Below are 24,784 nucleotides of genomic sequence, written 5' to 3' on the forward strand. Positions count from 1 at the left end.
TTGTGTCTATCCTTATAGACAGCAAATAGCTGGAGGTGTCGAAGGCCCAAGGAAGATGGGGGCAACCCCACTTGGGACTGGGGTACTCGGGCAGTGGCAAGGTGCTCCCCACAATAGCTAGGTTTTCTGGAGAAGCTGCATGCTATAAGGCTCTGGCATAGCTGCGCTCTTGTTGGTTCTGACAGTGAAGGGCCTGTCACCTGCCTGAAGGACCTCTCACCTTACCCAGCTACCTCTGCCTCATCAGGTATGACCTCTCAAAGTACTATTCTGATATCTAGCCTTTTTGCCCCCTAGCCTGTGACTGGACAGTGAAGGAGAAACAACACAGCGATAAGCTCATCCGTTTGTAACTCTGTTTTCTCTTCCCATCAGCATGCTTCGCGTATGAACATGAACGGTTAGCTCCTTGTACCACCGCCTCCCAGCCTGAGCTATGCTGTACAGGGACACAAGTATCCCACTCTTTACAAAAAAAAAATATAAAAGTTTATCATTTTTATTTGTGGAAGTGTTACTAAACCCCCAACAGTAAAATCAGTCTGTAAATGCAGTAAAGCATGCTTTTTATACTCACTGTGGTTAATCCTGCTCATTGTGTAAAAAGACTGCTTGATCCTGTCTCCTCTGATCCTCCCCTTCTTTTACTGTCCCCATCCCATCTCCTGATGAAATAGAGCCTTGGGGGCAGTTTTCATATGCTTAGTTTAAAGTGTTTATTTTTATTTTTTTGGGAGGGTGCATGTGATCAGCACAGGGCCAATCATCACTGTCCAAACAGAGGGTCAGAGGTCCTGCAGCCTCATAGGACAGTCAGAGGTGAATGAAAACTCCTCCTACAAGCTTTAACCAGTACTCGGTCGGACATTGATAAAAGTCACAAGACTGCTATATACTGCTGATGAGAAAAGGTATTTAGTAGTTTATATTTACTAAAATAATTGCATTATCATGTACTGTGTACTGTGGGAGAGCAGATATAGTGAATGCAGGGTCCTGGGTTTAGTAACAATTTAATATCTACCTAAAGTTCAGCTTTAGCACTAATTAGTTTGTGTGTTTTTATTTTATATAGTTTTATCCACTGTGGGATATGCTCCTGACCATTCTGTACTTATATTTAGGATGTGTTTTTCACCCCTTTACCTTTTGCTTACAATTTTGAATGAATAGAAATATGTTTTTTTTTTCTATCCTTTTAAACCTTGGTAGATGAACACTTCAAAAAACGTCATGACCTTAGTGGATCTTTCAAACCCTGCCTTAAAAATAAAATCTGTAAATAAAAGTACTCAACTCTTTGTATACCCTTATAGAGAGCAATATGAATTAATAATCACATTGTGCCAGTTCAGGATGGCAGACTGCATTAATTTTTTCAGAGAACATAACAAATGACCAGAAAAACATGGGGCTATACAACGGACAGTCAAAACCTGATAACCCTACATTTTCCACAATTTGCACCAAGGTCTAGTAAGGTCCCTATTTTTTTCAACATAATTTAGGAAAATATGTCAAACTTTGAGTGCATTCATCTCGATAAACCCTCATAGTGTCTTAACAAGGCAATACATGTCGTCATTTATCAAGTGCCCATTTGTATTGTCTTTTTTTGTTCAAATGTTTTATTTAATATATTGCAAACTACAAGTCAAAACACATGACAAAAAGAGAACGTCAAATCAAAGCTGAGTAAGTTTGGATAACATGTCATCATAACATAACTTTTGTTAAAGGCAAGTAGGAAACTAGTTCCAATAGGGTAGTACTATGCAGAGTATGTTACAAAGAGGGTTAAGCCCTTGAAAGTGGATCAAACTAGTCTGTTGGATTAGACTTAGAAAAAAAAGGAGGGGAAGGGGTAATAAGGGACTGAGGATTCATGCAAATTCAGACGAAATATAGGTTAAGTGCTTAAAGCGGAGTTCCGGGCACAAAAACGATTTTTTTTTTTGTGCCCCTCCGCTAGGTAGAGCTCACCTGAAAAGGAATTGGATAGTTATTTTTATTTTTTTTGTTTACTCACCTTTTTATTGAAGATCGTAAATACTCACCTATGACTGCTTCCTCCTCCAGCGCCGTGGCTCACCCCGTCACTTCCTGCCTCGCGATGATTCCTGGGAGCTAAACATCATAGCTCCCAGGAATCAATGCGACGGCACCGGCCCCGCTCGTCATTTCCGGGCGACGCCGCATTCCCCTGCTAAACAGCTTCTGGGCATGCCCAGAAGCTGTTTAGGAATGCGGCGCCGCACCGGAAGTGACGAGAGGGGCCGGTGCAGTGCATTCTGGGACACGAAGACGCGGAAGAAGACAGAGAAGAGGACCGCGTCGGCTTCAGCTGCCCACAACAGAGATGGAAACGCTGTGGAAGAAATTTTCTAAGTAAGTATTTCTTCTAAAAGGTAAGTACGAACCGGGACAGATCAGAGGCTAGCCATTGTGGAATGTGCTAGCCCTGACTGTCCCGGGGGTATGTTCATCAAAAAATCATTTCTGTGCCCGGAACTCCGCTTTAAGGGCTTAACCGCCTTAGCGGTAAACCCGAGCGTGACTCGGGGTAGGAATTTTCTGCTATTAGCGGTATCCCCGAGTCACGCTCGGGGTCAATGGGCAGAGCTTTGCAGACAGCGCAGCGGAGCGTCTCTTACCTTATCCTGGCGATCCAGCGATGAGCTCTCATTGCTGTGACCGCCAGCGAGATCTCCGCCGCTCGTCTGTCGGTAGGAGGACTTCCTAGTTCCGTTCCCTGCAGCAGCAATGCTGCATGGGAGCGGAACTAGGGAGGGAAATTTAAAAAAAAAAAAAAAAAAAAACGTTGCACAAAACACATAACACATTTTATATTATATATATGCATATATATATATATGCATATATATATATATATATATATATATATATATATATATATATATATATATATATACATATACATATATATATATATATATATATATATATATATATATATATATATATATATATATATATACACACACACACATATATATATATATATATATATATATATATATATATATATATATATATATATATATATAAATTATATTATTGATTCGATTATAATTCATGCGTATATATATATATATATATATATATATATATATATACACACATATATATATAATATATAGCGCATGAATTATAATCTAATCAATAATACAATTTTATTATATATATATTATATATTAAATAATAAAATAATATTATTGATTCAATTATAATTCACTTGTTTGTGTTTCAAATTTATCACATCTGGGATGTCTACTAGAGTCTTGTTTTGGTCAGGTTTAAGTCAGTAATTACTAAGAATTGTAGGCCTATAATACATAACGCCAAATTTCCATGAAAAGAATTGTACCGCTTTTGGAACAGAATTCCTGACAGAATCATACCGCCAGGGAGGTTAAAGGGGAGACAGGAGGCAGTAGGATGTAAAGAAGGTAGAGGGAAGGAGAGGAAGGAGGAAAAGTGGGAAGGTCAGAGGGGACTCTAGAGAGGACCATGGCCTGTATAACAAGTAGGTTATGGTAGTAGGAGTGAGTTGTCAAAGTCTGCGGGTAGGTAGTGGGTGATCCAGGGTCTCCACATTTTTTCAGAGGAGAAAATTTTGTCAAGCAGGACTTCCTCAATCTTGGCGGATCATTGATTGGGTTATTCTATGTTTCATTCCTAGGATGCATATAGAAGGGGTTTTCCAGGCTTTTGCAATAGTCTGTTTGGCTGCTGTGGTAATGAATAGAAGTTTAAATTGACCATGGGTCACAGCCAAGGGTTTGTTATTTAAGAGAGTTACTGTAGGGTCGGGATTCGATGATGTCTCAAAGAGGGTTTATAGGATATTGAACACCTCAGTCCAGAATGGGACATTCCCACTAGATGCGTTCTTGTGTGCCTGGTGTGGTACAGCCTCGAAAACTTTGCGGGGAATAGTGGGATGGAAATTTCGAGATTTTGGGGACCAGATACCAACTAGTGAGCACTTTGTAGTTGCTTTCCAGGGCTACGATGTTTGGCGAGGTTGATTAAGTTGCTTGCCACAAATTCACCCAATCGGCTGATTGGATTGTGTTTTTAAGACGCTATGAGAAAGTTATCTTGATGCCTGCCCTCATGGTTCCTCATTTTTTCTTTTCTTTACATAATAAAATTTGAGTTGTAGAAGCACATATTGTGGAAAATGTATGGTTCTTAGGTTGCGACTTCACTTCTATTTGATAGATTCTTTACATATTTTTCTCTGTTTTTTTCAGGGCCACCAGTATTTTGCAGAGGCCCAAAGGGATTTACGGCCCCTGGTTATCCCATTTTAGTTGTTGCTAGGGTCTTTGTACTGAGCAGTTTCTTGGCTCTCTTTTTTGTCTGCTTTTGGTAATAAAGAAAAACTTAAGGGGCATGGTTTACTATGAATGCAATGAGTCCCTTGTGCCACTCACTCCTGCTTTAGTTGAATTCTTCCTCCTAGAGAACATGGAGAAGCAGGGAATGTCTAACAGTTGACAATACTACACTCATATGCCACTTTCTTAGGTACACCTGTTCAATTGCTTGGTAACACAAATTGCTAATCAGCCAATTGCATTGCAGTAACTCAATGCATTCAGGCATCTAGACGTGGTGAAGGCGACTTGCTGAAGTTCAAACCAAACATCAGAATGGGGAGGAAAGGGGACATAAGTGACTTTAAATGTGGTATTTTTGATTCCAGACGGGCTGGTCTGAATATTTTAAAAACTGCTGATCTTCTGTGATTTTCACTAACAACTATCTTTAGGATTTACAAAGAATGGCCCAAAAAAACAGAAAATATCCTGTAAACAGGAGGTGTGTGGAAGAAAATGCCTTGTTGATGTAAGAGAATGGGCAGACTGGTTCAGAATGACAGTAACTCAAATAACCACTTGGTACAACCAAGGTATGCAGAATGCCATCTCTGAATGCACAACACATTGAACCTTGAAATAGATGGACTACAGCAGCAAAAGACCAGGTGCCACTCCTTTCAGCTAAAAACAGGAAACTAAGGCTACAGGCTCACATAAATTGGACAACAGAAGATTGGAAAAATGTTGTCTGGTCTGATCAGTCTCAATTTCAGTTGCGACATTCAGATGGTAGGATCAGAATTTGGCAAAGCAAAATGAAAGCATGGATCCATCCCACCTTGCACCAACGGTTCAGGCTGGTGGTGGTGTGGAATGGTATGGGGAATATTTTCTTGGCACACTTTGGGCCCCTTAGTACCAATTGGGCATCGTTTAAATGCCACAGCCTACCTGAGTATTGTTGCTGACCATGTCCATCCCTTTATGACTACAGTGTACCCATCTTCTGATGGCTCCTCCCAGCAGGATAATGCGCCATGTCACAAAGCTCAAAACATCTCAAACTGGTTTCCTGAACATGACAACGAGTTCACTGTACTCCAATGGCCTCCACAGTCACCAGATCTCAATCCAATAGAGCACCTTTGGGATGTGGTGGAATGGGAAATTCGCACCATGGATGTGCAGCTGGAAAATCTACAGCAACTGCATGATGCTATCATGTCAATATGGACCACAACCTCTGAGGAATGTTTCCAACACCTTGTTGAATCTACTCCACAAATAGTTAGGGCAAAAGGGGGTCCAGCCCCATACCAGCAATAAACAGCAATTAAGTGGGCTGCTGGTGGCAGCACATAAACTGCCTGGAATAGAAAAAGCATTTGACCACATGCCGACCGCCCAACAGTAATGGTGTGCTGCAGGCGAACAGCGGCTGTAGGCAAAGTGATGTACCTACATGTCGCTGCCTACTTCTGTGTTTAGGGCATTGGCTTGCGCATCCCCAGCCAGGTCTCACTGTGATTGTACACAGCAGAAGCTTGTCAGCAAGTCTTGGCCAATGATTCATAACCGGGACCTGCTGATTGGTTGTGTGCAATCACAGCCCACAGCTCTTGTGTTGGTAAACAACACAGAGCTCTGTAGGAAGGGAACAATCTCTCAGTTCTCATCCTTGCAAAGCAGGGATGAGAAACCGAGAGAACATTAGTGAAAAGCAGCACACTTTACACATATTACACTTAGTTAGGCACACTTTTAACCCCTTCATCGTCCTAGATGTTAACCCCTTCCTAGCCAGTGTCATTAGGACAGTGTACAGTATTATTACCGATCACTGTATTAATGTCAGTGACAGTTAGTCAGTTTCCCCCAGCGTCAGTTAGTGTCAGATTGATGGCCGCAGTATCACAGTCCCATTATAAGTCACTGATCGCTGCCATTAGTAGTATAAACAATTTTTTTACATTTTTTATCAGATATGTTTTAAGGCAGACATTTTTTTTTTTTCAAATGTTTTTTCATTTATATTGCAAAAAATAAAACAACCAGTGTTGATCAAATACCACAAAAAGAAAGCTCTATTTGTGTGAAAAAAATTATATAAATTTTGTTTGGGAACAGTGTTGCATGACTGAGCTTTTACCAGTTAAAATATGCAGAATAGCAAAAAATGGCCTGGTCATGAAGGAGGTAAAACTTTCCAGAGCTCAAATGGTTAATGATGGAATAATAAATACGGAGCTATGAAAAAATAGAACAATGAACATGGCTAACTATTAATGTTAGTGTCCCTTTTGCTGCTGGCTCCTGGATCCCTCGCAATCTTCATCTTCTAAATGCTCCCCCATGGAGTGAGCTCTAACAGTCATTCGTCAAAAGTACCTGACTATACCTGCCCTTCTTGTCCAGCTCTGCCATTTATAGAAGATATATCAGAAGCTTCTAATAATGGGACAGTAGTGATGGACCGAACACCTACTGATTCAATTCACACCAGGATTATTCGAAAAATCAGAAGTCCCAATTTTGATGGCTTATATGCAAGTTATTGGCCATAAAAAGGGTATGGAGGCACGAGTACTGTCTTGTGGGACATGTATCAATGCAAAAAAAAAAGATTATTTTTAAAGGAGCAGTGATTTTATTGATGATTAAGTAAAACAATAAAAATAAAAAAAACATTGAAATCATCAGTACTGGGGTAATACAGTATAAATATACAAGTGGAGACTTAAGGTAACGGAAGTCTACCAAGCAGATGGAATGGCCTCTAGCAGTGAGGAAGAAGTTGTCGGCACTCCTTTCTGTATTCCAAAGCAACAGGAGCGGATCAGGGCCACAGAGGTTCCCATCCTTTACAAAGGTACAGAAGCTCAAGAGTTAGGTAAAGTGCATGTGTGCAGCCCATGAAGAATGCGCAGCAGGGCCCAGTCTACCATTGGTGAATAGTAGTGGAAAACACTGGACAGGTTGATGCAGACAAGGCTCGGCGTGTCCCTCCTTAATGCAAGTTAGAGAGAAGGTGTACATTGTCACTGGGGACCAAGAGTTAACTGGAAAACAGTTATGGTGCATATGTACACAGTGCACATTCATCTTTAAAGGCAAAGTCCCACCTTAACCTCCCTGGCGGTATGATTCTTTTGGATTTTAGGTGCTGAAAGCGGTACCATTATTTTGCATGTAATTCTTGTGAATGAGCAGCCCAAACCAACTGTATACATTTATTATATATATATATATATATATATATATATATATATATATATATATATATATATATATAATGTATACAGTTGGTTTGGGCTGCTCATTCACAAGAATTACGTATATATATATATTTACATAAAAAGTACAGTAAAACTGCAGGAAAGGGCACTGGGGGGCAATCTAATGTGATTTTTTTTTTTTATTTTGAATGGTATCAGTGTGTTTGGTGTGTTTTTACATTTGAATTTGCCGCCGGTTCCACCCCCCTGCGAACGTCACATCGCAGGAGACGGAAGCCGGGGCACGGAGACGATCGGGAGGAAGATCCGCCGCGAGACACCGCCGAGACACATCGCTGGATCCCGGTGACAAGGTAAGAAACCTCTTTTACAGGATCCAGCGATGCTTCTGGCGGTACCCCGAGTGTGGCTCGGGGTTACCGCTTTCAGCTCTGAAATTTAACCCCGAGCCACGCTCGGGAATACCACTAAGAAGGTTAAGGATGAGTTTCCCCTTGTGGCAATCTCAGCCTTGTCTCACAGCATTAATGAAAATGAAGAGCAAAGGTACCCCATGTGTAGTAAAGTGATCCTGTTATAGGTGCCACGCATAGCCCATAAGAACCCAGCCCCGGGAAGGCCCCTCATGTGACCCTTGCTTGACGCCCAACTAGGATGGAAACTTGGAGGATGTGACAAGCACCACACAAACCTAACCCCCCACTGCATATATACTGGACAAAAAGTGAAAAGCAAAAATATTGCGCTAACCATAAAAAAAGCTGCTACACCAAACAACTGACAAGAAAATTGTGAATAACAAAATGTGGAAAAAAGTGCAGCGCTAATAAATACTAGCAATATAAACGTGTATATATATAAACCAAGAAAGGTAAATACAAATAAATTGCAAAATAAATAAAAGTGAACATCGAATCAACAGTCCCATATGTGAAATGAAAAAAAACAGTCCACAACGGTGATAATTGAAGTGCTCACTGGATTCCAACACCAACAAGATATAAAGATATAATGTGCTTACCAGAACGATAGGACTCAAAATGCCATATAGCATTGTAAATTGAAGCAGATGTAAATTGAACAGTATTTTGACAGGACAAGTGAAGAGTTTGTCAGTAGCTAGTTGAAATAGCCTTCTTCTATTCAGAAATCAGAAAGGACATGGTGAAACAATCAGAAATGTCTTCAGAACACAGAAAGGTATGACTATGCAAAATATTTGCTAAACTCCTTGATATGTATATAATTTACTAAGAGGGATTATTTTAATTTATTCTAAAGAATGCTGGAGCTACCCTTTAAACTGTGTCAGGTTGCACAGTCAACCAGAGTCCCTGATAGCTAAATTCGTTTGGCTGCAAAAATATGTAACCTCATTTTATCCCTTTGGGTGGTGGATTTAAAAAGAGATTTAATGTTGTCATATACTGCCAAAATCAGCAATATTAGGAAATTCTGATCTACAAACTGAAGACTTGTTCTAATGATTTTTATGAGTGAATTTCTAGCGATGCTTAACGTGTCACCGAGACTGACTCTAAATTAGTGCAATTTACGGATAATCGATGAGAGAAGACAGAGCTAGTTAAATCATCCTTGCAGGTTTAAACAGCAATTCACTTACTGTACCATTTCTAAATGTATAAGTCTTTCTGCAGAGTGCTTTCTAATTCACTGAATATACACAATAAAAGCCCGAATTCTAAGTTAACACTCGCACTTCTGTCCATGTCCGGTGTTCTCCTTTAAGGACCTGTCAAACAAAGATAATAGCTTGTTTAATATAAGTCTGAACTAGCTCTGAATCTGTATTGGGGTTGGGTAGACAGCCATTTAAGAGGACAACTATGCTGAAAACATCCAAGCACACATAGGGGCTATTGCTTTGTGTAGTATAATGAACTCTATAGGCAACGGCGAGAGGTGGGGCTTATACCACTCCTATAAACACAGTCTGCTTCAAGTGGGACTTCTTCATGGCCATCTATATAAACCCTTCCTGGCCAATACCCAGCAATTTTAAGTCAATTTCAACCGCTGTCCTCCCAACAAGAATAATACATACTATTTCAAGTAATTGACAGGGAAAAAAGGAGAAAAATGACAGCAATTTAGTCAAAAGTAAAAAGTTTGAATGGGGCATTTTGGATTCCATTTCCTCGCATTTAATCAAAAACACCAACTAATGTATTTTACTGTTTTAGTATTTAGGCAGAAAATGGAACTGAAAGTTTAAATTTCTCTATCAAATTGCTACGTGTATGGCCACTTTTAGCTCGGTTCACACTAGGGCGACCTGTGAGGCGACAGGTCGCCGCAGGTCGCCTCCCATAGGGAAGCTGCGGACCCGTTCTAATAGGAGTGACACAAGTCGCTCCGACCTAGAAAAAGGGTCCGGAGCTTCTTTGGGGCGACCAGGAGGCGACCGCCATAGACTTCAATGTTATGAAGTCCGTGGCGGCCGCTCCGAGGTCGCGGTGCGAAGTAGCGTCGCCTGCATGTGAACGGGGGCTAAATGTAAACCTGTTATAAGAGAAACATGTGGGCTGTCATTTCTGACCACCTCCAAAAATGCTACTTGCCTGGATATTATGTTTTCTCACTTCAATGTATGGGTCGCTAAACCAAAACTATTATGTATATCAGGATAGTAAGGGAAAAAGTCAGTGTGCTGTCATTGCAGCCTGTTTATCATTGATGTTTTGCACTTGGTATGTTTCCCCCTCTGTGTGTTAGACCAGCTAACACTCCCATCCTCTCCTATCCTCTCCATGCTCCAAGTTTGGTAACGTTTTTTTCCCTCACAATGTGTGGAGGTCCTTTATAAGTCAGGAGTCTTTTATACTGAAATATTGTTTTCACTTGCAAGACATACCAAGAAAATGTGTGTGTGTAATGTGGTGGCCTAGAGTAAACTACACTGGATTTTAATCCGAGTTTTTTTGGTGAGTTGATACTGCCTGTGGATCATGTTGAGTCAGTAAGTTCCAATACTGTTGGTACAGACTGGGTCTCAGGAGGTATGTATTTTGCCTTAAACAACAGGTAAAATGATGGTGTCATACACCCTAGTCTACTTGCTGGTTATTGATTTATGACTTAAAGCCAACCAATGTGTTCTGGAATACATATCATGTATCACTGTTGTGTTGGATTTCATTATGTATATATTCATTTCTTTGTGCTGAAATCTAGTAGCAATTCCGTGTAAATAAACACGTTATTTTCATGTTCGTAAATGGTATAATCTAGATTTCCTGCATGTTGGGGTTAGTTGATTAAGTCCTTAGAAAGTCCCGACACCCTCTTCTTTATATTACCTCCAAGTTACCAGCCTTCATAGTGAGCACAAGGCTTAAAAGATTGTATCTATACATTTACAAAAAAACCTGTGAACATCCCGTGTACTACATTTTACCAAATAAAATGGTCTTAAGCTGTCTTTTAAGGGTGCCTATTCAGCAGGTGAGCATACTGGCTTGAAGGACTGAGGTCTAAAGGAGGTATGTCAATGCATAAAGCACTGCTTGAAACAGAACAATGTGCCTTTCTCTGTTATTGTCTATAGATTATTTTAAATCAACCTGTCACTGAACATATTCTCCTTGTTCACTCCCCCGTGTTCTGTTTGTCTCCCAGTAGCAAAGAGAAATAACCAGTACTAGGGAGCATGTGATACTACTGGTGTATATTGACTGGCTGTTCAAGCACCCAGTGTTAATGCATGGGGATGGGGAGAGATTCCTTAGCTCTGTGCAAGCTCCAGGTTATGACCTACAATAAGCAACCTCTATGTTTCTCTCATAACAGGTTTAGTTTAACAACATAATAGGTTTTTGTTATAAAAATATTCATTTATACCGATAATTCTGTAAAAGTGTGTAGCAAAAGAAAATTCCCAAAACGCACCACAGGCTGTATGACCTGTAAGGCCATATTCGGTACAAGCTATGTGCTTGCATTCTATTCAATATAGAAAAAATAATCTGCATTTTTTATTCTTTAAAGTGGTTGTAAACCCTGTTCATGAAAGTTGAACTAAGTACATATATCTGCAGTGTTCACTTATCTCTCTCCAAAGCTCTAGGGAGCTTAGAGGGAGATTAGCAGGGAGCTTGTTTATTCAGACTACAGGTCTGCATGTTCCTATGTTCCTCTGCCTATGTGGAGGAAGGGTGTGTGCCTTTCCTCCAATCAGCTCTTACACAGTGTATGTCCACTCTCCCCACCCACTCCTATGTGCTGCTGAAAGAGGAAGAACATTGTTTAAAACAATCTGCACTTTCCAAAAAAGTAGAAAGGGGAAGACAGCAGATATACAGGTAAAACTTATGTAGGAGGATTTTATTCATCTCTGTATATCATTTGAGACTATTCACTTCACTGGGAATATGTGAGAGTTTACAACCACTTTAGGTCCATTTTTCTGTTCCGTTTTCAGTTGCTTAAGCCTGAAGTAAGCATATTAGAAATAGGGCAGACTTACAACTAATTGGAGATCAGGGGGGGCCCCTGTGACCCTTCCCACACAAAGCCCCACCTACATAATGCAGCTAAGCTGCATAGAAGGGGCATTTAAATGTCTACCACTGCATAGCCTGCATGGAAATTCCTGGCTACCTTCCATAGAAGCTGCTGGGCACTTCCAAGTTTAAAGATGGCCGCCATGCTACAGCCATATTAATGAGGCAACCAGGTGCATTTGTGATAGCAGTAGGCCTGTGTGCCAGATCATAATTTAGAGTGCCAGAGAAATAATTTTTAAAAGTCAGCTAAAATTGGGTATGGTTTTCTGGGGTTTTAGGTAGTGCTTCCTGGTTACATAGTACAGTAAACATGCCCAAAGATTTAGGAGTTAATAGCCTTGTGTGCGTTCAGCTCCCACTCAGCTACTTCTTGACAGGGTTGCCAACCCCCCATAACTTTTTTCTTACACTGAGAAAATATGGAAAATTTACTAACAGAGCTAATTTTTTACTGAAAATCTTAAATGTGACAGAAACTACTAAATTACACTTAGAACTAAGAGGGGAAGAGGGGGTGGAGGGATAGAGACAGATGGGGGAAGGCGGGAGGGAGAGGAGAGATAGGAATAGGGGGAGATGGAAAAGTAGGAGAGAGATGGAGGAGAGAGAGAGGGGTGATGGACAGAGGGGGTAAGGGGGGGGGGGGTGAGAGAGAGAGGGGGGTATGAGTGAGAGAGAGATAGAGATGGTGAAAAAGAGGGTAAGAGAGGGAGTTGGGGGTGAGAATAGGAGGCAGTGAGAGGGAGGGAAAGAGAGAAAGAGGAGGGATGAGAGAGAGTGGGAGGGGGTGAAAGAGAGAGGGGAGTGAGAGAGAGGGTAAAGGGGTGAGAAAGAGAGAAAAGGGGTGAGAGAGAGAGGGAGTGAGAGAGCGAGGGAGGGGTGAGAGGTACAGAGAAGGGGATGAGGGGGGGGTGAGAGAGAAAAGAGAGTTGTAACTCTCCTATATACTACATAACAGATCCCAGACCTCCTTGAGGGGGTGTACAGTGATCTGAGTGGCCCTCCTGCAGGCTCTGACTTCTTTCTCTGCCATTAGGCACTGCCTATCCTGTGTCGTAATATCTCGCTTATGGGATTCCTGTGAGTGAGATATTACAAGGTTGGCACAGCACTGTACACCTGCCCCCATCTCGCAGGCAGAAACACTCCAAGACACAATGCAGCGGTTTGCAAAATGCTTAGCCTGGCGACCCAATAAAGCTACCAGGGCCTCTCACGGGGCCCTTACGGCCCGAGTGCCCGAATGGTCAGTCCACCCCTGATTAGGAGAATATCTCATTATTCATTATCAGATATAATTTTGGCATTTATAGTTTTAGAACTGTAAATACAATGCGACGTATTTATTAAGGCCCCTTTCACACATGTGAGACCTGAAAGTCACGCGATTCCGCTGCAATTTTTTTCCGTGACTTTGCCGAAATTTTGACGGAACTTTAGGGAATGCCTGTGTAATCTTGAGGTCTATGGACCTCAAGTTGCATCAAAGTCAGACTAAAGTAGTGCAGGGACTACTTTGAAGTTGCTGCGACTTTAAGTTGCACAGATTTGAAAGGTACTCATTGGAAATAATGGGGTATGACTTGGCATGCGACTTTGCAGTCCCAAGTCGCAGGACAAGTCACACAAGTGTAAAAGGGGTCTAAGCTTACTATATGGGGGGGCAGTGGTGTATTTAGGTGTTGTGCTGCCCTAGGCCTGACTAAACTTGTGCACCCCCTAATTTAAATATGACCCACCCTTTCCTGTAAAGACCACACCCCTTCCTGTTTATGACCCACCCTGTCATCTGTAAACCACAGACCATAACCACAGTCTATCAGTGCCCATCAGCATAGCTTCATCAGTTCCCACACGTTCAGCCTCATCAGTGCAGCATTATCAGTGTGGCCTCATCAGTGCCCATTAGTACAGCCTCATGTCATGGGTTAAGTAAGATTACTCTTTTAAGATATTTGGACTTGTGTTTGCTGCCACTAATTGTAATTATAGGATTATTTCACTTGTTTGTATAATAAATAGGAAGTCCATAGACATTATACAAATAATGAAATATTTTTTTGTTGCCCCCCTGCAAAGTGCCGCCCTAGGCCTGGGCCTTGTTGGCCTAGGCCAGGATACAGCACTGGGGGGGGGGGGTAAATATACCAAATATACTTCATGTTGAGAGCAAGGGGAGATGCAGAACTGGATTTCTGCAAAGTCATGGGCTACCAGAGACAGTACACATTACCCACACTCTGACAACATAACACAGTCCTATGTAATAGATGAAAGGCTCCAGAATTCCCCCCTGCCTATCAGAGCAATCTATCAGTTTCCTCATTGTTGTACATTTTTGTACTTACAGATCACCCAGTTGAAGTCCATACACATAGAACCTGACCTTGAGCCTTAGGTCAGATTCATACATATGCGGCCGTGGGTTCCCAGCATGGGGTCCAATGCGTCCCTGTTCACCGGTTCTGGTGTGAATCAGGTCTGTATTTTTGCCTGAGTTTGCACCTGAATTGGACCAGAAGATGCACAGGACCCTTTTCAATGCAGACCGCATGCTGTCCCGAACCTGTGTGAACCGACTCCATTGAGAGACGGTCACACTTGCCTGTCATGTGAATTGGATGTGGGGAAACCTGCATCCAATTTGCATATGTGTGAACCGAGCCTTATGGTGGGTAAACTCAAATGAATTGTCTTAGAAAGCAATTGATTTTGAAGCATTGCTTCAATTTTCATGCTTAGTGGGGTGGTACTGATGCTTGTTTTTTTTACTGTAGTGATGAGAAAATTGGAGGGAGCAAGATGCAAAATTGTTCTCAAAAGAAGGAAATTCTTACTGTTTATGTGGTTTTCATTCAGGAAAAACTGCACAGATTGTAATGAAATGGTTTAATTTGTCTGGGATTCCATTTAAATAACAGATCTGGATACAATGTTAGAATTAATTTCAAATTAAATTATTTGACTCAATGATGGGAAGAATGCTCTGATGAACAATTTCTATAGGAACGGAATTCTAGTCGTATGTACCCAGCCTAAAGCCAAACCCCAGGAAAATAATAATAAAAATTCACCCTTGCAATGGAGCACCCCACACTGCAAGGGTTAAGTGCTTGTTAAACCTAGGGGCAGAGGATTAGGAAGTAAATACTCAAAAAATGGACAGTTTTGGGACTTTAGATGAGACACCGGCAAGCACTGCTCAGCGTCTCCATCCCTATACATAATTAAATTGAAAAGCAAGAGGGATAATAGAAGGTGTGTGGGAACCAGCCGGTCCCCAGTTTGATATACTTACCCACCAGTCTGCTAATAAACCAAATATACCTGTCTAACAACTTGGGTTAAAAACAGGGGTTTAGTTAACACACATTTGCAAATGCATGTATAAGCTGCAAGGCCAACAACAAGGCACCCTGTGTATCTTGCAGTCCTAACACATACTAACACTACTCAACCTGAGTGTCTGAGTGTCTCCACCGTGGAAGTACATGAATGCTGATGGATGGATGGGAAACAGATGGGCTTGGAGATCGCCCAAACCTCCCCCCACCTGCTCCAATCCATGACTGGTAATGAAAAACTAATGGCTATGTACTAGCCATAGGGTGCAAACTAAAAGTGATCGACTGGGAAACACACACCCCCCCCCCCTCCAGGGATGGGGACGTGTGTTTCCCAGCTGATTCCCAGCTGATAAATCCCAGGTCCCATTAGATTTATTTTTGTTGTCCTGGAGTTTGGCTTTAAGGCTAGTCAGCCACCTGGAACCTGAGGAGTGTGGCACAAGACAGTTACCTTAGGGGGGCAAGTAGCATAAATCTGCTCCCAGGGAAAAGCTTAAGTTCTCTCCCATACACAGAAGAATTGGATCTCACCAAGGGCTCCAGCAGGCAATGACCATGAAGTGAACCTGTTATGTCGCCTTGAATGGGCAAAGTGACAAGTTTGCTTTAAATAAGCCGACATATTTCTACAGATGCCCCAAGTTGACAAGTAAAAGATGCACATTTACCAGTGATTACTTCAAATGCCTTCATGAGCAAAATAAAGGATGACATGTAAGCACTTTAAAAAAAAAAAAAAAGCTAATTGTCTAACATTTCTACTTTGCCAAAATTTGTGGTCATTATACAGAGTTCAATCTTCTGCGCTCAGGTGTGTTGCTCAAATTGTTAATGCCCTCACCTTGTTCCAAATCTCCAGGGTTCATCCACAACACTTCCACTTTCAGGTGTTCAACATGACTTGCTGCCCTTCCTCAGACTGGGGTTGATTTACTAAATCTGGAGAGTGCAAAATCTGGTGCAGCTCTGCATGGAACCAATCAGCTTGAAGGGTTTTATTTTTGGCAAAGCTTAATTGTTTGGGTGGGGTGGAGCCAGGCACTTTAACCCGTAATTATAGATAAATATATAGCCTTGCAGGATGCAGAAAATTTTTAGCTCTGATGAAGAGTGATCTCACCTTGAAACACGTAAGCATCTGGAATCTTCCTGGTATAAGGTGCGTGAACAGTGGCTCTGGTGTTTTTTTTGCTTGGATAGTGCTATAAGCATGTTCTTTTAATTGGTTTTTGAGTATATTTACTTAATTTTCCTTTTAAATAAGTGATATATATATATATATATATATATATATATATATATATATATATATAAAATGTAATTTTTGAATAAATGGTATGTAAAGGAAATGCACTAGGCTGGTGCACCCTTTCTCTGTTCTATACATTTTTGATCTTCATATAGTTGCACCTTTGGACAGGCCTCCTAGGTATCAGATCTGTAGTAGCTTTAATTTCCTTTTGCTAGCTTTATATTTTTGCTGCGTGAAAATTTGCGTTCATACATTGCTTGAGCTAAAATAATGCTTTATGTTGTGTAACCTGGAGGACAGCAAATAAAAGTACAGTCTGAGTGGTTGCACTCAATTACTCTGTACATGAAGCAGAGTAAGGAAGAGTCACTAAAACTTTTATTAGCATTGTGAATAAAAAATAACGGGTCCTTGTGCTAGAATGTAAAGTATATTTAACTTATGAATCTTACTTCCAAGATAAAAATATCATAAAAGGAAAGACCTAACCAGCATTCTTGTGTCATGTAGAAAAATCCCACAGTAGATGAGATATTATAGCGCTTGCTAATGTATGGGGGGGGACTAAAGGGAATGTGTGTACAGTGTAAATAGGCTATAAAATCTTTTTAAAACGTTAAAATGGGCTGTACCCCTAAAACATATACATATTGATAAACATTTAAATTCTAATAAATAATGTGACCAAAATCAAGTCCGACAATTCACAGTGTATATAAAGTGCTGAGTGACATAAAAAATAGTTCATTGGTGACTCAGTGGCTGGTATTCCATAAAAGTGCCAAAAATATAAGGAAAAGTGCTGGTGCTTGGTGCTGTGTCCTCCAATGGATAAAGGTATCCAATCATGCAGATAATAGGGGCAAGATGTGAACTCACCAGATGTGATGGGTCTCAACTACCATACGGCAAGGAGACCAATAGAGCTTGAGTGACCCTCCAGGTCAGAGTAATGGCATCTGCTGGGCTCCTATCCCTCTCGGCCAGAAATCCCCCAGATGTGGAAAATGGGGCTCCTCACGGTTACTCCCGGTGTGGATTTTAGGGAACAAAAGAGGATAGGCTCCGGATGGTGTAGAACCATTAAACAAATTTATTTGATAAAAATGTAGACAAAGCCGGTTAAAAATACAAAAACGCTGTGCAAGACCCTATCGTGGATGTCAGTAGCGTGGAGAGCGGCTTGCGTTCCAGGCTGACTTCCGGGTATGACGGCGTGCGTTCCACCTGACCAGAGCTCTGAAGACGTCATTACGCTCTGACGAAACGCGCGTCAGGTGGAACACACTGTGAATTGTTGGACTTGATTTTGGTCACATTATTTATTCGAATTTAAATGTTTATCAATATGTATATGTTTTAGGGGTACAGCCCATTTTAACATTTTAAAAAGATTTTATAGCCTATTTACACTGTACACACATTCCCTTTAGTCCCCCCCCCATACATTAGCAAGCGCTATAATATCTCATCTACTGTGGGATTTTTCTACAAGTTCATTTTGCACTTTATAGCAGCTGCTCATCCATTTATTTATTCTATTTATTATACCTATTCCACTTAATTGATCAGGCACTCCTAGGCGCGAGGAATATATTCTATTGAATATATTTTTTTACAAATTCTTGTGTCATGTCCATAGCAGTGGAGGGTAACTAATGGAGACTATCCTGGTTAGATACACAGTACAAAGCTGCAATATCACAGAGGGAAAAAAAAGACAAAACAAGTGTAAGATATAAATAAAAGAGCTTATGTGTATAAGCTATGAAAAAGAGAACAGACATGGTACATTACAACCAAATAAATGTTAAAGCTGACCTCCAGGCAGATATAATGGATTGTAACCAATGAACTCTGTATACTTAATTTTGCCATTAAATGTATTTATTTAAACTGGAGCCATGCAAGTACATGAATTTGTTTTAGTATTAAAATGTTTGCATTCCCTTTACAGCAGAGCTCAGACTGAGAGAGGAAGGAGCAGTACAAGGAGCCAATTAAGTGCACTGCACTGCTCATGAGTTAACACACAAACATGCTGATGGCAAAGAGAGCAGAATGACAGAGAGAAGAGATCTTCAGTCTGCTGCTTTCCCTTTTACTGTCCAATCACAGCCTGGGGAGAACAAACACCTGTAAATGATTTTAGTCCTCATGCACACAGGACACACAAAAAAAACTTTCCTAGAAGCCTTCCTCCTGGCAGCAGTATTTTTGCAGAAAAAACACCTGATGCTTGTAAAATGTCTAACGCTTTCCACACGAGTTTAGGTTCGTTTACAGGCGTCAAGTGCTTGGGCATTCATTTATTTCATTGGCCAGAATTATCATTTATTCTGGCCATTAAAATAAATGAACACCTAAGCGCTAAACGCGCCTTGCATTACCATGCGTTTAGACGCGTTTACAAGCATCAATTGTTTTTTTTTTCTGCCAAAACGCTGTTACTTCCGGAGGCACCAGCAGCGTTTTTTTTTTTCCTGCCTCTAAAATCCTCAACTATTAAAGCTTCTAGAAACCATAGTCTGGCCATATAGAATAACATGGGGGGGGGGGGGGGTCATTTTGAAGCAGGAATAAAACAAGTCTGGCTCTCCTAAAAGCAGCATTAAAAACTTTTTGTGTGTGTGTGGTGGGGGGGAGGAGGGGGGGGGGGCAGAGCCGGCCAGCGAGGGAGATGGTAGTGTGAGAACACAGCTCCCCGCTCAACAGACACAACAGATTTTCAACGTCACAATCTGTTCCGACAAATACTCTCCCGACATGCCTGGGATGCACAGCAACGTAACGGTGAAGAGGAAAACACACTCCAAGCCCAGTAAGGTGTTAGACTTCTTCCGTCCTGCCGGCGGGCCGCGCAGCCAAGATTGCGCCGGCTCTTCTGCCAGCTGCGCCACGCTACCCACCTATTCCACAGCAGTTAAAATGACAAATCTTTCCCCAAGTTTGTGAACGCTATAACTTTTGTGCAAACCAATCAATTTACATTTATTGGGATTTTTTTTTAATACAAAATTGGCATAAAATGATAAAAAAAAAAAAAAAATAGATTTTTAATTATTTTTAATTGGGAATGTTATATAGCAGAAAGTGAAAAATATTGTTTTTTTTTTTTTTTTCCGAATTGTCGCTCTTTTTTTTGTTTACAGCTCAAAAGATAAAAAACAATCAAATACCACCAAAAGAAAGCTCTATTTGTGGGAGAAAAAAAGACATCAATTTTTTTTTGAGTACAGCGTCGCACGATCACGCAATTGTCCGTTAAAATAATGCAGTGCCATATCGCAAAAAATGGCCTGGTCATCAAGGGGGAAAAGCTTCCGGTCCAGAAGTGGTTAAGTCACAACATGCGATAGGTAATAGGTATATGTAATAAGCGCAGCTACTTCTTTTTAGGATAGTACTGTTTAATGCTGCCATCTGATGCCTTTATTATAGATTTACAGATGTTTGATACTTACATTATACTTTACCAAACAAATTAGATTGGTATCATACATTTACAGAAATTGGAAGGTGCGCTTTTCTCTATTACTCACTGAAGAGACTGGTAATATCCAGCGCAATAAATTTCACACGCGCACATAGACCCTCAGGCAATAGATTTTGCTGCCACAGCATTGAACAATTGAATATTTGTTGTCAGTTGAATCTAGATTTATGTGGATCGGTTTGGTATACACACCATTATGAGTGGAGACTGCTTTGTCCAGCAATCACTGGGGCAGAATTAACAACTGGAAGGAGCAGTCTTGTGTATTGGCCACAGGAAAGCAGTCATATTTCAATCCTCGGCTTCTAACATGAACTGGAAAACGCAAGATGAGCATAACTGAAGGATTTGTTAATTCTATCCTTAGGCTGGCCATACATTATAAAATTTTATTCTATAGTTTTCCTTTAGATTTACCAGAAACCACATAATATGAGGTCAAACCTAAACACTTTCAATTTGTATACAATCAGTCTGGCCCTTTTAGTACATAGTTAAAGGTAAATATAAAAGAAATGGAATAAGAAAATTGTATAATGTATGGCAAGCCTTAGCAAAATTCCAATAAACACACAGATTGCTCAACATGGGCTTAAAAGGCCACAGCAGCCCTTTATATAACCATTTGGCCTCCGGAAAGGTTTTTTCCACTTCATGACCAGACCATGTTTTGCTGTTTAGCACTGTGCTACTTTAGCTGGCAATTGATCACACTACATGCAACATTGTAGCTAAATGAAATTGATATAATTTTTTTCACACAAATAGAGCTTTCTTTTGGCGGTATTTAATCGCCACTGTTTTTTTTCTGCTAAATAAATGAAAAAATGCTGAAACTATGGAAAATATTGTTTTTCTTAGTTTTTGGTATACAGTTTTGCAAGCAAATGATCTTTCTTCATACATTTAGGTCAAAATGTTGTCTGCTTCATTTATTTGGGGAAAAAAAAGCCAAATCAGTGTATATCATTTAGTCTGTGTTAAATGTATAGAGAAAGTAAAGAGTCTACAAACTATGGTATATACAGATTTGAAAATGTATCAATCCTGACAACCTCTCTCATTTCTTGAGGCCCTAAAATGCCAGGACAGTGCAAATACCCCCCAAATGACCCCTTTTTGGCAAGTGGACAGTCCAAGATATTTAGTAAGAGGCATGGCAAATGTTTCTAAGGCTTCTTTCACACAGGCGCTCCGTATGTCCGTATATCATCTTATCCATTTGCGGGTGATATACGGACATAATGCATGGCAATGGGATTGCGGATATCAGCGGATGACCATCCGCTGACATCCAATTTGCGTCCTTTCGGTTCTGTTCCATTTTTTGGAACGGAACAGAACCCTATTTTTCTTCCATTTAAAAAACGGAAAGGACACAAAATCGGATGTCAGCGGTGTCATCCGCTGACATCCGCAATCCCCATAGACATACATTATGTCCGTATATCATCCGCAAACGTATGGGATGATATGCGGACATACGGACCGGATGACACAAGTGTCATCCGTGTCCGTAAAAAAAAAAAAGCGCCGGAGCGGATCGCAATACGGTCCTCTCCATGTGAAAGGACCCTAAGGCTCCATGTACACGGGACGTTGTAAATGGCCGTTTAGGAGCAGTTGGGCATTTTTTTTAGAAGCCCCTAAACCCATCTACATTTTATCTTATCTGTCCATGTACACAGGGTCGTTTAGAGTCATTTGCAGGCAGTTGAGTTCAGGGACGTTTTTTGGAACGCAATTATTTGCGTTCGAACGTGTGTTTCCCAGCATTTCAAACGCAGAAACGCGGCTGAACATGACCAAACGTGACCGAATGTGATGAACATAAGTTCAGCCACGTTATACGTTTTTTCTGCCTCCATTCAAAGTCAAAGGTTCCCTATGGGAGCCTATTGATTTGAATGGAAGTCGCACCGCAAGTCGGATCAGGATGATCCGACTTGCGCTGTGAGAATCTTAAGGGGGAACTCCACGCCAAAAATGGGGAAAAAACAGCGTGGGGGTCCCCCCCAGGTTCCAAACCAGGCCCTTCGGGTCCGGCATGGAATTTGAGGGTAGCCCCACGCCGAAAAGACAGCGTGGGGTCCCCCCCAAAATCCATACCAGACCCTTATCCGAGCATGCAGCCCGGTAGGGCAGGAAGGGGGAGGGGACGAGCGAGCGCCCCCCCCCCCCCCCCCCCTGGACCATACCAGGCCACATGCCCTCAACATGGGGGGGGGGTGTTGGTGCTTTGGGGCAGGGGGAGCTCTGCACCCCCCACCTCAAAGCACCTTGCCCCCATGTTGATGAGGACAAGGGCCTCTTCCCCACAACCCTGGCCGGTGGTTGTGGGGGTCTGCGGGCAGGGGGCTCATCGGAATCTGGAAGCCCCCTTTAACAAGGGGGCCCCCTAGCTATGGACCCCCTCGCTATGTGAATGGGTATGGGGTACACTGTACCCCTACCCATTCACCCCATAAAAGGCAGTGTGTGTAAATAACGACAGGAGACGTTTTGGAAAGTTTATTAAAAAACTTCTCCGCTCTGGTCTTCTCCTCTCTTTTCGGCGTGGGGCTACCCTCAAATTCCATGCCGGACCCAAAGGGCCTGGTTTGGAACCTGGTTTGGAACCTGGGGGGGACCCCCACGCCGTTTTTTTTCTCATTTTTGGCGTGGAGTTCCCCCTTAAGATTCTCACAGTGCAAGTCGTGCGACTTCCATTCAAATCAATAGGTGCAGCTGCAAAAACGCCCAGGTGTGTTTTTGCAGCTGGTGTTTTTTTTTTTTTTTGGGGCATTTTTTGGGGGTCTTTGGAGGCAGGCAAAACATCTGAACTTCTGTGTAGGGGTATATATATATATACATATACATACACCCATGTCTGTATATATACACATACACATATATAGGTGCAGAAACATATGCTTGCGCTAATTAAATAATTAACAGGCATATGGCTCCGCTCCTATAACACCTATATGTGTGTATGTGTATAAATATATACAAGTGTGTGTGTATATATATATAACCCTATACAGAAGTTCAGATGTTTTGCCTGCCTCCTGAGAGCGAGCGGCGTATACCTACTTTGCTTTGCCCAGGAGCGGCTGCCTGCCGCAGTATACTGTATCTGCGGTGGGTGATCGTAAAGTGGTTAATGTTGTTTACTAGGTGACATGTGATTGCACATAGATATTGTGGTATCTGGGCCACTAACAATGGCCTGATACCAAGCACCACAATCCGCTCCAGGTCTCTTTCTGTAAAAGCATATGAATATGGTAAGTTGCTATTCTAAAGAATCTTCACATATAGTGTTGTTTTTTTTAAAAAAAAAATGCTACCTGAGCCAAATCTCATAGTTGTCAAAAGATAACATTACAGATTTTTAATATACAGTCCTTGAAAAAGTATTCATACCCCTTGAAATTTTCCACATTTTGTCATGTTACAACCAAAAATGTAAACTTATTTTATTGTGATTTTATGTGATAGACCAATGCAAAGTGGCACATAATTGTGAAGTGGAAGAAAAATGATAAATGGTTTTCAAATTTGTTTACAAATAAATCTCTAAAAAGTGTGGCGTGCATTTGTATTCAGCCACTTTTACTCTGATACCTCTAACTAAAAACTAGTAGAACCAATTGCCTTCAGAAGTCACCAAGTTAGTAAATAGAGTCCACCTGTGTTTAACTTAATATCAGTATAAATACAGCTTTTCTGGGAAGCCCTCAGAGGTTTGTTAGAGAACCCTAGTGAACAAACAGCATCATGAAGGCCAAAGAACACACCAGATTGGTCAGAGATAAAGTTATGGAGAAGTTTATACCAGGATTAGGTTATAAAGTAAAATATCCCAAGCTTTGAACATCTCATCGAGCACTGTTCAATCCATCATCCGAAAATGGAAAGAGTATGGCACAACTGCAAACCTACCAAGATATGGCCGTCCACCTAAACTAACAGGCCGGGTAAAGAGAGCATTAATCAGAGAAGCAGCCAAGAGGCCCATGGTAACTCTGGAGGAGCTGCAGAGATCCACAGCCCAGATGGGAGAATCTGTCCACGGGACAACTATTAGTCCTGCAATCCACAAATCTGGCCTATATGGAAGAGTGGCAAGAAGAAAGCTATTGCTGAAAAAAAGCCATAAGAAGTCCTGTTTGCAGTTTGCGAGAAGCCAAGGGGGGACACAGCAAACATGTGGCAGAAGGTCCTTTGGTCAGATGATTCCAAACTTTTTGGCCTAAAAGCAAAGTGCTATGTGTGACGGAAAACTAACACAGCACATCACCCTGAACACACCATCGCCACTGTGAAACATGGTGGCGGAAGCATCATGTTGTGGGGATTCTTTTTCTTCAGCAGGGACAGGGAAGCTGGTCAGCTTTGATGGGAAGATGTTGGAGCCAAATACAGGGCAATCTTAGAAGAAAATCTATTAGAGTCTGAGGCGGAGGTTCACCTTCCAGCAGGACAACAACCCTAAACATACAACCAGAGCTACAATGGAATGGCTTAAAGCAAAGCATATTCATGTGTTAGAATGGCCCAGTCAAAGTCCAGACCTATATCCAATTTAGA

This window comes from Pelophylax lessonae, assembly GCF_965119305.1.
Source record: "Pelophylax lessonae genome assembly, chromosome: 4".
NCBI lineage: Eukaryota > Metazoa > Chordata > Amphibia > Anura > Ranidae > Pelophylax > Pelophylax lessonae.